We start from the raw sequence: 15,352 nt of genomic DNA, 5'->3' as shown, positions 1-15,352 counted from the left end.
CAAGAAACCCTAATAGATTTTATCTATACAAGAGGAATATAATCTGAATTTTAATTCAAAAGTGCTAAAAATACTCTTCTTAGTAGTCTTAACTATATATAAATCCCAATTACCTTGTTACTTTCATATTCAAGTAATTTAGATTTTTCTTGTAAGCCCCAATCCTAATTAGTGAGCTTTAACAAGCTGTAACATCCAATTTGACCATCCACTTGATGTGGAATTTTGCATGAAATTGTCAATATAAGTCTTCTATATGCTCAAGAATTTTTAGCCCAATTCAACTTACAAATTGTGAAAAAACCTCCAAAAATTGTATTGATGTTACTCAGCCGCCAACTTGAAAAGTGAAGCAAAAATCCCAGTAGTAATTTCTCCCTTTCCAATCATTAACTTTAACTCAAAATTGGTATGTAGCTTGATCTTTAAGTCCTTCAATACCATGCCAATTTTTAGCTTAATTTGACTTATAGATCTTTAGATATTGTAGAAATCCTACCCAACCTCAAACCACCACCTTCCGAAACCCTCTTGTGCTAAAAACTAGATATCTCTAAACCATGCCATTAGATTATCACAAAATTTTGTATACACTTAGCATACCCAATAATCCAAACAGTATCAAATTTTCAACCATAGATGTTACACCAATTGCATGAACTAGCCAAAATTGTTAGCCCTAATTAGATTATATAAAATCCAAATCACTGATATAAACCCTGACTTTGAACAACAATTGCTAAGTTGTCAAAAATCCTCTAAAAACAATCCTTATGCCTTTAGAAAGAACTTCAAGTTAGCTCTCAAATCCTATCCTCTGATCTTTGAATAAATCCCTATATTGCCCTAGGCTGTCATTTTAGTGGCTAGAGATCTGATTTCAACCTTGTCTCACAAATGGTCTGCCCTCGGGTATCAATCTAATCTATTCTAAGGGTTTTTTAGCCCAACCCTACTTTCAACTTAATCTTAGTATCAACTATATTAATTATTTATCTCTTTTAATCTGATTTTATTAATTTATGGTCGTTCTAAGGTAGTAGAAGAGTCTCTACAACCTAGAAGGTAAAATTACTAACTAACCTTCAACTTACTAAATATTAAGATAAAAAAATAACCTAAGAAGTTTTTATAAAGCCATGTTTAGATACCTCAAATTATAATTGAACTAAGATAATTAAATATTAATTAAAAATTTAATTTTGATTATAATTTTACTATATAGTCGTATTAGATCATGAAAGTGTTGACTTATCTAAGCCATTTTTTATGGAAATAGATACATAAGACTTTACTTTGGGTGCCATATTATCACAAATGGGAATAGATGATAAACTTCACTTAGTAATTTTTTATTCTAAAAAATTTTTAGTTGTCAAGATTAACGAGATTCACAACAAAGAACTTCTTACAATTATAGATTCTTTTCAAGAATGGCATCATTATCTAGAAGATGCTTTCAATCCAATCACTGGATATATAGATCATAAGAACTTTGAGTATTTCATGTTGGCTCATATTTTGAATCATCACTAAGTTCATTAGAATATGTTTTTATCAAGATTTGAATTCAATATTACTTATCGGCTAAGAAAACAACAAGGTTTGTTTGATGACCTTTTTAAAATTCTTATCTTATACCTAAAGAAGAAAATGCAGCTTTTGATCAATAAAAGATAATTTTATTGATACTTAAATAATTTCATCTTTGAGTAGTGAAATGAACATTGACAATTGATTCAACTTTTTTAAACAAATTCAATCAAGTATATCCTTTGATCATCTTATTCATAATATCAAGAATATTTTTTTTAAGTCACATGATACTTCTAGGTTTAAGTTCAAAAATAATCTACTTTATTTCAAAGGATGCCTACATGTATGAGAATGAGAAGCACCTTTACATGTTCTTCAAGTACGTCACAACTTTCCAATAGCATGACATTTTAGATATAACAAGACTTTGGAACTAATATCTAAAGATTTTTGGTAGCGACAAATGTAGAAGGCTATAAAAGACTTTGGTAAATCATGTGATATTTATTCAAGGTCAAAAATTCCTTAATATTGACCTTATGGACTTCCTTAGCCATTACATATTTCAGAACAATCATAGTTTTTTATTTCTATAGATTTTATTATAGATCTTTTAGTCTCAAGTTGATGTGATTCTTTGTTTATGACAATAGATCGTTTTATCAAGATAGCACATTTTGTACCATGTACAAAACCTATCATAAGTGAAAAAACTACCAAGCTATTCTTTGACAATATCTATTGATATCATGGATTATTGAAAGATATTATATCAAATAGGAAAACTCAATTTGTATGAAGATTTTAGAAAATTCTTTTTAATATTCTAAAGATAGATATAAAGTTTTTTTTAGCCTTTCATCTTCAAATTGATAGATAAGCAAAGTATATAAATCAAGTTTTGGATTAATACTTAAGATATTCCATCAACTATTAATAAGATGATTAGAGAATCTTCTTACCATTGGTAGAGTTTGCTTATAATAATACAATACATTCTTCTATGCAATAAATACCTTTCTTTACCAATTATAGTTACCATCCATGACTTAATACTTTTGACTTTTTAAAAGTTAATAATCAAGCAACGAAAGGTTTGATAAATCATTTATCAAAGCTACATGCAACAATGAAGGTGCAATTAAAGGAAGCTTAAAAATAACAAAAAATCAATGCGGATGCCTATCAAAAGGAACAACTACAATTCAATGTAGGTGACAAGGTATGGTTACTTCATCATAATATTAAAACTACTCATCCTTGTGATAAATTGGACTACTATACGCTTGGACATTTTTCTATTTATAAATAAATCAATCCGATTGCTTATTGATTATATCTATCAGAAGCAATAAAGATCCATCTTATATTCTACATGTTTCTTCTTGAATCATACAAGACTGCGAATATTTCAAAAAGAAGATAAGTTTGAACTCCTCCTATAGAAGTAGACAATAATGAAAAATTCAAAGTGGAAGAAGTTTTAGACTTAAGGTGGCATCAAGATAAATTAGAATATCTTGTTCATTGCTACACATATAATATTAAAAAATATACATAGGAGCCAATAAAGAATCTTATAAATATAACAAAGACAGTGGAGGCTTTTCATCAACTACATCTATCAAAACCAAGATGAAAAATAGTAAGTCTTTTTTATAAAAGAAATAAGATTCAGGGAAGATTAAATTCTACATTTTAACTTTGTTTGTGGTTTTTGTATATTTCTTACATTAAAGAAATAGAGAACTAATAACTAGCAGATTCTACTCATGAGATTTTGTTTGCTAATTTATCGGATGAGACATTGCAATTGTCACAATCTTTAAGATGATACAATCAAGATGAAGATCCTCAAGAATGACATGTTCTTCCTTGAATAGATGGTGAGATACAATATGTTTGGTATCACAACCTTGGAAGGGATTCTCAATGTTTGGTTATTTATTAAAGGTAGTAACAACTCTTGATAATATTCTAAATATTTGATTTGAAGGAAGTTATAAAGGACTCAACAAAAATCAAATAACTAAGTAGTCTTTCCACCCTAGAATAGGACACTATGTCACGGCCATAATCATGTAAGCTAATAATTACATATAGAAATAGGTAGAAGTAAGTAAAAGTAGATAAAAATAAGTTAATTCTATAATATTTAATATGGAAGCTTCTTAGAAACTTCCTAGATGCTACTTTGACTTCATATGTGTCTTTAATTGACTTTTTGGATTAAAAACGTGGTCAACAAGTTGGCCATGTGCCACACATGTTGTTAGCTTGAAGATCAAGCTAACTATGTGGCCCACACGTAGAAAAACTTGCCTTGTAAGTCAAGGCATGTGTCCTACAAAGTCAACACATATTGGAGGTCCTATAGAACGTCGCCACATAGCCCCTAGTTAGATAGTATATATAGAGACAAGAGTGAAGGCTTCTTCACTCTTGTCAACTCCTTTCTTGCTTCTAGTCTAGTTTCAAGGGTCTCTAGTTTTCTTGTCTTTTGGCAATAGCCATTCCAGTTTCTCTTTCAATATATATACTTGTTTATGTATATTTTCTTACCTCTCTTTGAGTGAAGGCTCACTTGTCTAAATTGTTTTTTCATCGAGTTCTTGTCCTTGACAGATTGACAAGAGTACACTTATAATATCAGAGCTTTGTTTTTCTTGAGTAAGAGTGGATTATCCCTTTCTCTTGACAAGACATAAGCGTATTAGAAGTTTGCGGATTACCCACTTCTAAACTGATATTGTTCTTAGTATCTTCTTTGTTATCAAGTCTTTCTTTTCTTTTGTCTTGAGCGGTATCAAACAAATTTTTCTTCTTAGTGTCATTATGGCAGAGCTTGTTGAAATGAAGAGTGCAATGGCACAAATGCAAGAGCAAATGAGGGAGTTAATGCTTGCGATGCATCAAATCAATTCACCAACACAAGAAAGAACAAGAATAGCAGAAAGTGGGGATATAGAGATGATCGGAGCTGCTTCAACATCTACAATAAATCACGTTCCTTCTCCAATTGTACAACACCTTGTAAGCACTAGAGAACCAAGAATTGCCTTACCCGAGAAATTTGATGGTACGAGATCAAAGTTTCGAGGGTTCATCAATTAAGTACAATTGGCAATTGAACTTCAACCGCAAAGCTATCCAACTCCAAGATCACAAGTCAGATTTATTGGCACTCTACTTTCTGGTTCTGCATTATCGTGGTTTTCGTCTTTTCTTGAACAACGAAATCCAATATTGGACAATTTGGAAGCTTTTTTGGCGGAGTTTCGATCTATGTATGGTGAATACGATGCAACTCGTGTTGCAACAAATAAGATCCAAATTCTGCGACAAGGAAATCGCTCAGTAACAGTGTATGCTTCATAATTTCGACAACTTGCAATTGACATCAAGTGGGATGATGCTGCACTCATCAATCAATTTCTTTATGGATTGCAATACGAAGTAAAGAAATTGATGCTCAACTTACCTGATCCTCAAACTTTGAATCAAGCAATCGATTTTGCGGTAAAATGTGATAATCAACTTTTTGAATTTCGATCCGAGAATCATTCACGGGAACCTCAACATTATTACTCAATGGCAACATCAATATCTTTGCCAAACGTACATTCGGAAGTAGAAGACATGCAAATTGACACGATACGTTTTAAACCCCTAACTGAGCAAGAAAAGATTCGTCGTCGTCTAGAAGGATTATGTTTATACTGCGGAGAACCTAAGCACACTACTCAACATTGTCCAAAGAAACGACGCAATTATAAAATGAGGGGTACGACGGTCAAAGAAGACAACATGTCGGGAAACGGATTTGTCCAGCTACAATAGGGAACATGCAGCTGGAACCTTGTACAATTCCTAATGAAGGTCCTATCCTCTCCTCAGAACCCTCTCCTTGTTTTATAATAGACTTATATTTAGGTCCTAAGAATTACAAAGCCTCTGCTTTATTAGATTTGAGAGCCTCAGCATGTTTTTTAGATGAACAATTTGTTAAAAGTCGTAAAATACTCTTTGTACAGAAACCTAAACCCGTACATGTAGAAGTCATAGATGGTCGTCCCTTGTCTTCTGGAGATGTCACTCATGAAACTCATACTATAAAAGCAAAAATAGACGGTCATGACAGCTACATAGCTTTTAACATAATTAAATCCCCGTCCAATCCAATTATTTTAGGTTTATCCTGGCTAGAAAAATATAACCCTCGAATAGATTGGAATTTGCGAAAACTTGACTTTTCCCAGAGCGTTATTAATAGTTCTACCAACCAAGTAAAAAATTATAAATCTAGTATAGTAAAACCCGTACTTATAGGTGCAAAAGTATTTATACACGCAGCAAAAGAAGGATCAACTTTTGCTATTTATGCTGCACCTATTTCTGAAAACGTAAAGACTTAAAGTGGCATTCCAAGTCAATATCAGGAGTATCAAGACATTTTTGAGAAAAATAATGCAGATATTCTTCTTGAGCATCGCCCATATGATTGTTCAATCGACCTCAAGGAAGGAACTCAGCCACCATTTGGACCAATTTACAGTTTATCGCAAGATGAGTTGGCTGAACTCAAGACATATATTGACGAGAATTTAGCGAAGAATTTCATACGCCATTCAAAATCTCCAGCAGGAGCTCCAATTTTATTCGTAAAGAAAAAAGATGGATCTTTACGAATGTGTGTTGATTATCGAGGACTCAACAAGATCACAATCAAGAACAGGTATCCATTATCTTTGATATCAGGACTCCTTGACCAGTTGAATCAAGCTAAGATCTATACAAAAATAGATCTAAGAGGAGCATATAATCTAATACGGATCAAAGAAGGAGATGAATGGAAGACTGCGTTTCGAACCAAGTATGGATATTTCGAATATAATGTCATGCCCTTTGGACTCACGAATGCACCAGCTGCTTTTCAACATCTCATGATTGATGTATTTCGTGAATTCTTAGACAGTTTTGTCGTCTGCTATCTAGACGATATCCTGATCTATTCTAAGAACGTCAAAGAACATGAAATACATGTTCGTCAAGTATTACAAAAACTTAGAGATGTAGGATTGTACGCCAAGATGGAAAAGTGTGTATTTCATACTACTCAAGTTGACTTTTTAGGATACATCATTTCAAATGATGGTCTCATGATGGATTCTAAGAAAGTCCAAACAATCATGGATTGGAAGATTCCAAGGACAATAAGAGATGTCCAATGTTTCTTGGGATTTGCCAATTACTATCGGATCTTCATCAAAGATTTCTCACGAGTTGCAGCTCCACTTACACGGTTGACTAGGTAAAGATAAATTCCAATGGAATCAAGAAGCGGAAGCAGCATTTGAAGCCTTGAAGACATCGTTTGTCTCTGCACCAGTCTTATATCGTGTTGACTTTTCTAAGGCATTTTTTATGGAAACAGACACATCGGATTTTGCCTTGGGTGCAGTTTTGTCACAAATGGGAACAGATGACAAACTTCATCTAATAGCTTTTCATTGAAGAAAATTCTCAGCAGCCGAGATCAATTATGAGATCCACGATAAAGAACTTCTTGCGATCGTGGATTCCTTTCAAGAATGGCATCATTATCTAGAAGGCGCTTCTAGTCCAGTCACTGTGTATACAAATCACAAGAACCTCGAGTATTTCATGTCAGTACGTGTATTGAATCGTCGTCAAGCTCGTTGGAGTATGTCTTTGTGAAGATTCGAGTTCATTATCACATATCGGCCAGGAAAACAACAAGGTTTGTCCGATGCCCTATCTAGACGTTCTTATTTTGCACCAAAAGAAGGAGATGCAGCTTTTGAGCAACAAAGAACGGTCCTCTTGAAATCAGAGCAATTTCATCTCCGAGCAATGAAATCAACATTGACTGTTGATTCAACTTTTCACAAGCAAATTTAGTCCAGTATGTCCTCAGACCCTCTTGTTCATGATATTGAAAATAATTCTTCTAAGTCTCATGATTCTTCTAAGTTCGAGTTCAAGAATAATCTATTATATTTTGAAGGACGCCTATATGTTCCAGAAGGAGAAGCACGTTTACGTGTTCTTCAAGCACGTCATGATTTTCCAACAATAGGATACTTTGGATATAATAAGACTTTGGAACTCATATCAAGATATTTTTGGTGGCCACAAATGTGGAAGTCAATCAAAGACTTTGTACAATCATGTGATATTTGTTTAAGATCAAAAATTCCTCGTCATCGACCTTACGGACTTCTTCAGCCATTACCTATACCAGAACAACCATGGTCTTCTGTTTCTATGGATTTCATCACAGATCTTTCAAGCTCAAGATCTTATGATTCTATATTTGTGATAGTAGATCGTTTCACCAAGATGGCACATTTTGTGCCATGTACAAAATCTATCACAAGTGAAGAAACAACTAAGCTTTTCATTGATAATATCTATCGCTATCATGGATTACCTAAAGATATCATATCGGATAGGGGAACTCAATTTGTGTCAAGATTCTGGAGGATCCTTTTCAAGATTTTAAAAGTGGACATAAAGCTATCTTCGGCTTTCCATCCTCAAACTGATGGACAAACAGAGTGCGTAAACCAAGTCTTGGAGCAATATTTAAGGTGTACTATCAACTACCAACAAGATGATTGGACAACCCTTCTGTCATTGGCCGAGTTTGCTTATAATAATACGGTACATTCTTCCACGAAACAAACACCTTTCTTTGCCAATTATGGCTATCATCCACGACTTGATACTTTTGATTTTTCAAAAGTTGATAATTCTGCAGCAGAAGATATGGCAAATCGGTTGTCAGAGTTACATGCAATAATGAAGATGCAATTGAAGGAAGCTCAAGAATGACAAAAGATAAACGCAGATCTATATCGTAAGGATCAACCTCAACTCAACGTGGGTGATAAGGTATGGCTACTTCGTCATAATATCAAGACTACTCGACCTTGTGACAAGTTGGACTATCGTAGGCTTGGCCCCTTTTCTGTTTCTGAACAGATCAACCGAGTTGCATATCGGTTACATCTACCGGAGTCAATGAAGATCCATCCTGTATTCCACGTGTCTCTTCTTGAACCATATAAGACAGTGGATATACAAGGAAGAAGACAAATGCCACCGCCTCCTACAGAAGTAGATAATAATGAAGAATTTCAGGTAGAAGAGATATTAGACTCAAGGTGGCGCCGAAATAAGCTGGAATATCTTGTTCATTGGCACGGATATGATATTAGTGAACGCACATGGGAGCCATCTAGGAATCTAGCAAATGCATCAGCTAAAGTCAAAGTTTTTCATCAACGACATCCATCAAAACCAAGATGAAAATCTCTCTTATAAAAGAGACAAGATTGAGGCAAGATAACATTCAATTACCTATCCTTGTTTGTAACTTCTTTGCATTTGTGACGCTAATTAGATGGAGAGCCAACAACTAGCAGATTTAACTCAAGAACCTTCATTTGCTGACCTATTGGATGAGACATTACGATTGTTTCAACCTTCAAGACGACGCAATCGAGATGAAGATCTTCAAGAACGACATGTTCTTCTTCGACTAGATGGTGAGATACAACGCGTTTGGTATCACGATTTGAGAAGGGACTCCCGATGTTTGGTGATTTTGCTAGAGGTAAAAACAACTCCGGATGGTGTTCCAAATATTCTATTCGAAGAAAGTTACGAAGGCCTCAACAATGATCAAATAACTGGGTGGTCTTCCCGCCCTGGTATGGGACACTACCGATGGTTGAGAGGCCCTATCAATCATCTTCGAAGAGAACAGAGATTAGAGTATGTGGCGAATACAATTCGTCACATCATAGATTTTCTCAACATATGATGACCGCTCCTCGTGGAACTCGTGTCTAGAAGGGGGGGTAATGTCACGGCCATAATCATGTAAGCTAATAATTACATATAGAAATAGGTAGAAGTAAGTAAAAGTAGATAAAAGTAAGTTAATTCTATAATATTTAATATGGAAGCTTCTTAAAAACTTCTTAGACGCTGCTTTGACTTCATAGGTGTCTTTAATTGACTTTTTGGATTAAAAACGTGGTCAACAAGTTGGCCATGTACCACACATGTTGTTAGCTTGAAGATCAAGCTAACTATGTAGCCCACACGTAGAAAAACTTGCCTTGTAAGTCAAGGCATGTGTCTTACAAAGTCAACACATATTAGAGGTCCTATAGAACGTCGCCACATAGCCCTTAGTTAGATAGTATATATAGAGACAAGAGTGAAGGCTTCTTCACTCTTGTCAACTCCTTTCTTGCTTCTAGTCTAGTTTCAAGGGTCTCTAGTTTTCTTGTCTTTTGGCAATAGCCATTCCAGTTTCTCTTTCAATATATATACTTGTTTATGTATATTTTGTTACCTCTCTTTGAGTAAAGGCTCACTTGTCTAAATTGTTTTTTCATCGAGTTCTTGTCCTTGACACACTATTGATGGTTAAAAGGTCCTATCAATCATCTTTGAAGAGAAGAAAGATCAGAGTATGTAGCAAATACAATTTGTTGTATCTTGGATTTCTTTAACATATGATGACTACTCTTCATGGAACTTGTCTCTTGAAGGGCAAGATAATGTCATGGACATACACATGTAATCTAATAATTACCTACATGATTAGATAAAAATAGATAAAAGTAGGTTAATTTCATAATATCTTCTATAAAAGCTTCTTAGAAGCTTTATAGAAGTTGCTTTGACTTTATAGGTGTCTATAATTGACTTTTTAGATAGAAACATGGTCAACAAGTTGGCCATGTGCTACACATGTTGGTAGCTTAAAGAATAAGCTAATCAAGTGACTCACACATAGAAAACTTGTCTTATAAGCTAAAGCATGTATCTTGCAAAGTCAATGCATATTAGAGGACTTATAGAACATTGCCATATAGCTCCTAGTTAGATAGTATATATAGAGGCAAGAGTGAAGCCTTCTTCACTCTTATCAACTCTTTTCTTGCTTCTTGTCTAGATTTAAGTGTTTCTAATTGCTTTGTGCATAAGTTTGGTTTTTGCAACTAAAGATTTTTCTTATTTTTTGACAAAGTCTTTTTCTATAAAAAAAATTGAGGATCTTAAATTTAAAAAGACTAAAACTTTGTGATTATTTGGTCCTAAGTAAATTTTTTATTTATAAAACAAGATGAATGATCTAAAGAGAAGATAGGAACTTTATTAAATATTGCATAAGATTTCAACTACACAATGTCGTAATACATGAAGTCTTGCTTGAAAATGCTCCGGGCACCTAGTTGGAGAAGGAAGAATGGAAATTGCAATAACAAAATCCTAATTCTAATAGAATATTAAAAATACTATAATTAGACCATAATAATGCTAAGCAAGCTTAATCAAATTCAAAAAAACCTCAAAGAAATTTCAAACAAATAATAAAAATTCTTAAAAAAATATTAAAAGGATCACAAATATCACTCAAATACATCTCAATTCAATCTTAATTTAATTTTAATTAAAATCCTATTGAAATTCATTCAAAATTTAGGCCAAAACTAATTGAATCTTAAATCCTAATAAAATTCTAAACCCTAAATCAGACCCTAAATAAACCTTAAATCAAACCACAACCAAATCCTAAACCAAATCTTAACCAAATCCTAAATCCTACTTCAAATCCTAAATCAAATCCTAACCAAATCCTAATCCAAATCCTAAATCCTAAATCAAACCGTAATCAAACCCTAATCAAATCCTAATCCAAATCCTAACCAAACCCTAAATCCTAAATAAATCCCAACCAAACCCTAAACCAAATCCTAATAATTCTTATAATAGATTTAAACCTTAATAACTAATAAATAAACCGTTGATCTTAACTCAAATTTTGCATAATTTTAAAAAAATAAGTTAGAAACAAACACAAAAAAATTGAAAAGGATCGGAGTTACCAAATTAATGATAACTTCAAAAATATGCTCGGGTATTGGCCGCCCTCCTCCTCCAATCTTGATGCTAATTTTCTAGAGCCAATATCTCTTCTTTGCACCGTTCGATTGATTTCAAAATTCTCATGCATATAGAAAAATAAGTCTAATATCTTCTTATGCAAGTTTCACTCTAATCTAACTAGTAGATTGCAAGAAATCTTAAAAACCTCCACTAGATCTAAAATTCTACTTTCTAAGACCTTGACCCACTTGAACCTCAATATTTCTCAATTTAATTGTTAGATCGAGCTCAAATTCACAATAAATATTGAGCACAACTATAACCATAAACCCACAAAATTTCACCTAAAGATCTAATACAAAACTTTTGAAATCACCCAAAACGTAAACCCTATTTTATTTCATAAAACCCAAGTCATCTACAACAAACCTTGACTTTGCAAAGCTCTTACAAAGTCAAAACAACTCCAAATCATCCAAAATCAATGCTTATAGAAACCATATCCAATCTTCTATCAAACCCTACTCTTTGATCTACCAAAGAGTTGTAGAGTCGTCCTCGAGACTCGGTTTTGTGCCTCAGGATCTGATTTCGACCCTAAATCATAACCGGCCCTCTCTGGGTATCAACATCTAGTTTTTTTAAGTAATTTTTACTAGAATTTATTCTTAACTTTTTCCTAAAGATGTCTATATCATTTATTTTTCCAATCTATCTTATTTTGCCTTATTTTTGGCCCTATAAAGTAAGTAGAAGCTATTTTCTAAAAGAGCAGCATTACTACTAAAAGTTTTAATACCTTCCTATCTTTTATCCATATTTTTCTACCTTTCCTTTTAACTTGGCTCTTCTATAATAAGATCCATATTATCATCTTTCACCATATATTCATATTACAATACGACAACGATCTCTATTGTAATTGAAGAAATTGGTTTTGTGACACATTGTCCTCTTTGGAAATTATACTCTTCATTTTATAGTTACATTATTTCTTCAAAAATTATTAAGTAGTACACTTAGACTCTCTACGATATAAATACAATCCTTTTGGATGGCATCAAATTTTTTCTTATTTAGTAAGAAGTTTAAAACATATTGTATCAATATGCATAGATTTTGATTTTGATAAAAAAATTGTTATCATGAGTTTACTTGTATCTTTGCAACAAAATCTTTGTTCTTGGTGTCTTTTAATACAATGCCTCAAGCAATAAATTATTTCAATAAGTTTGCTTTAGATATTATCAATAATAAATCTTTTACATTATCTTTTAAACCATATTAAAATTGATTGATAAGAGCCTTATCATTTCAATCCACATTATAAGCAAGGTTTTAAAATTTAGCAACATATATAGTACCTAAATGTGGTCCTTGTTGTAAAGATACAAGTTTATTCTTTGTTATCTTTTTTCAATTACTTTTTCCAAATGTGACCATGAAGACTTTCAAAAATAAATTTAAATAATAGAGTAGTTGTAAATTCTTTTTTATTAAAATTAAAAATTAAAAAAAATAATTCCATAAAAAATATATCTATAAATTCAACTTACATAATCTATCAAGGTATTAAAAAGGATGTAACGTAAGATAGAGTTTTATTTATTGTAGAAATATTCAAAACTTTGATCTTATTCCATTGAACTTCTTGGGCATACTTATCATTATCTTCTTTATACTTATAGTAGTAAGATTTATTGGATTTAATTATAAACTTGATCTACTTGCTTCTCTAAATTGCACAATTTTTTGGCATAAACTTTGAACTTTATTATTGACTTCTTCCATAGGCATTAGAATATTACTTCCATAATTGACATTAGGGATATATTGTCATGTAATAACATGACTATATAGTAAAAAATAAAGATATAGATGTTATTATAGAAAAATCTAGTAGAAAGATGTAGTAGAAAATCAAAGATAAATTATAGGAAGGTAGTAAAAATTTTAGTCTTAATATTAACTTCTATAGAAAAAACTTCTATTTACTTTGTAGATGCATAAATAAGCCAAATAAAAGTAAATGAGATAAAAAATTGATATGAACATATTTGAAGAGAATTAAGGATAGGTTAAAGCAAAAATTACTTCAAATTACTAAAAATTGATATTCAAAAAAGATTGATTGTCAACTTGAATCAAAGTCACACCTTGTATCACAAAATTAAATATATATATATATATATATATATATATATATATGACAATTCTAAGGTTCTTTTACAAATTAAAGAGTGGAATTTGATAGACAAATTAAAAATAGATTTTTAAATATTAATTTTATATTATTTGGATTAATAATGAAATTTTGAAGGATTTTTAAAATTAATAATGTACTTGATCAGATTAAATTTAAAGAAATAAAAATAATTTTACAAATTTTAAGATTTTGTGAATTTTGTAGTATGTTTATAAGTGAAAATTAGGCATCTTATTATTGTGCTTGTTTTAAATATGTATAATAAATTTGAAATCAATTAAGCAATTATATTGAAACAAATAAAGGTTTTTGTGGATTATAGTCTCAAAAAATTGAGATTTAAAGGATCAATGAGGATTTCTAAGATATTTATCAATTTGCCAATTGGATTAAATATAATTTTGTTAAAAGATAGCTAGCTTGATTTTTGATAATTATGAAAAGCATGGAATAAATTAAATGGTAAAATTTAAAGATTTTGGCTTAGAAATATCAATATTAAGGTTGGCGAAGGAAGTCAGGGAATCCTTGAGCAAAGTTTTGAGATTTTTTAATTTAATTGTTATAAATTATATAAATTTTGAGTCAATATTAATAACTCAATTATTATTTATTTAATTTTAATTTGATGTAAGAATTACTAAAATTTATTTAAGATTAAAGATTTAATTGAAGATTGATTTAGGATCTAGAATTTGATTAGGATTTATTTAGAATTTAAGATTTATTTAGATTTGATTAGGATTTGACTAAGATTTTATTAATATTTGTCTAATATTTGAATAAGATTTTACTAGAATTTCATTATGATTGATCTAAGATTTAGGATTTCATTAAGATTTGATCTAAGATTTGATTAAAATTCATTAGGATTTCAATTAGAATTTGACCTAGGATTTAGACAAGGCTCATTAGGATTTCAATTAGGATTTTAATTAGAATTTGGCTTAAGATTTAATTTAGATTTATTAGGATTTTAATTAAAATTAAATTAAGATTTGATAAAGATTTATTTAGGATTTATTTAGATTTTATATTCTTGGTATTTTTTGAGATTTTTTATTATTTTTTTAAGATTTATATTTATATAATTTTTTTAATATTATTATTATTTCTTTAAGGTTTTATTTTTATATTTCTTTGAGATTAATTTATGATTTTTTAAGTTTTTTTTGTAACTTCTTTTAAATTTATTTTAAATTGAATAAAGTTTGATTAAGATTATTAAGGATTATTTGAAGTTTATTTAAGACTGCATTAGATTGGTAGGATTGTTGTTGCATTTGTATTTATCTTCCTTAGCTAAGTATCTAAAGCATTCTTAAGCAAGAATATATAAAATATGACAATGTGAAATTTCTACCCTAAGAATATTGACAAATTCATGAAGATGAGCAATGGTTGCAAATCTATTTTCACTTCTATTAAGAATAGCATCCATAATTTTTCCTTCCATAAACAACTTAAAAAAATCTATACGTCAATTTAGAAGAGGATAATCGACAACCTCTAATATCAAATGAAAATTTCTATAAAGAGGGATAGTCCACTCTTTTTAAGAAAAAAATCAATATAAGGGAATTAAAATATTAGATTGAAGGTACGTAGTTCACAACCTTTAAAACACAACAATAGAAGTAAAATAGTCCATTCACTTCTAAAAACAAGATAAGAATA

This window comes from Physcomitrium patens, chromosome 5, assembly GCF_059467195.1.
Source record: "Physcomitrium patens ecotype Gransden chromosome 5, ASM5946719v1, whole genome shotgun sequence".
Lineage (NCBI taxonomy): Eukaryota > Viridiplantae > Streptophyta > Bryopsida > Funariales > Funariaceae > Physcomitrium > Physcomitrium patens.
The sequence above is the reverse complement of the archived record's forward strand: the minus strand, read 5'-3'. Positions refer to the sequence as shown.